Source organism: Hyaena hyaena, unplaced genomic scaffold (genome assembly GCF_003009895.1).
Source record: "Hyaena hyaena isolate Hyena2069 unplaced genomic scaffold, ASM300989v1 scaffold_757, whole genome shotgun sequence".
In the NCBI taxonomy this organism is placed as follows: Eukaryota; Metazoa; Chordata; class Mammalia; order Carnivora; family Hyaenidae; genus Hyaena; species Hyaena hyaena.
Window position 1 is genome coordinate 846,328 of NW_024081392.1, and position 1,375 is coordinate 847,702.

Here is a 1,375-nt window from a genome sequence, read left to right on the forward strand (position 1 = left end):
AGAATAAATTAATGCCATCTTTTATGGTCATGCTTGTCACCTTATAAATGACCACACATGTAGATATTTCCTAAGTTGAGTTATGCCTTGATTTTATCCTCTAGGGAGAAATAAAGCTCATATATTATGTTAGAAATATCAGAACAAATCAATCTTCATAAATTAAATGAAAAATTGTTGCTCCTTTTGAGAAGGCTCACCATGTTTCTGATGGATTGCACAATAGTACAATTTTGATTTCATGAAATCAGCTGATACTGCTTTGTTGCTATACCGCATGGTAGTTACATAAAGATGAATAAAATAGTGGCCCTATTTACAGTAACTGGCATGACAAAATGGAAAACAGTTGGATGCAGGGGTCAGGGAAAAAAAGGCACTAGGAACATGTGACCTTGGACATATTATTTAGCTTATTCCAGACTTGATTTCTTTATTTTTTTTATTAACTGTTTACTTTCATTACGTTAGGAGTGTCTTTTATAAGTTGCATATCTCTGAATTTTGTTTTAATCTGTGTGATAGAATTTCTATTTTATTTGGAGAGCTTCGGCACTTTACTTTGGTATGTTTCAATTGTTACTATTTTTTATTTTGGGCTTTCCATTTGTCCTTTTTTTCTGTTACATTTTTTATTAAGACTTTTTGTTACCACCTTTTTTAGAGCAGTTTTAGGTTGACAGAAAAATTCAGGGAAAGATACAAAGATTTCCCATATACCCCTTGTCTCTACACATACATAGCTTCCTCTATTATCAACATCCTCCACCAGATGAACTTACGCTGACACATCATAATTACCCAAAGTCCATAGTTTACATTATGATTCACTCTTTCTGTTGTAGATTGTATGAGTTTCGATAAATGGACAGTGACTTGTATCTATCAGGTACATTTTTCCTGGTTCTTTTTTCCCTTAATAAATTAATTTATTTTACGTGCTGGATGAATTTCCAACCAGAGTTGCCCTCCCTCTTCAACACCCATCCATCTCTCCAAATCTTTCTCTTTTCTTCCTTCTTTAGAAATTGTACAGTTCATATTTATTCCCTTAGAGGTTTCATAACTATTTTAAAATGCATACTTTACTAACTATAAATAAAAGGATTTTAGAAAGCATTAACTCTTATCAACTCCTTCCCAACTAAACATGCCTTTATTTGAAGTATTTTCCACTTAGCTTGTTTCTTGATTCCTCCACATTCAGCAAATTAGTCATTGTATTTTTTTTAATGTAGTGTTTTATTAGCCTGGATTCCCCAGAAAACAGAACCTAAAACAAAAGTTTACAAGCAAGTAGTTTATTTGGGATGGTGGAGTGAAATAGGGAAAGAGGGAGGGGAAGTGTAAATACAGGTTGTTGAATTAACCCCTC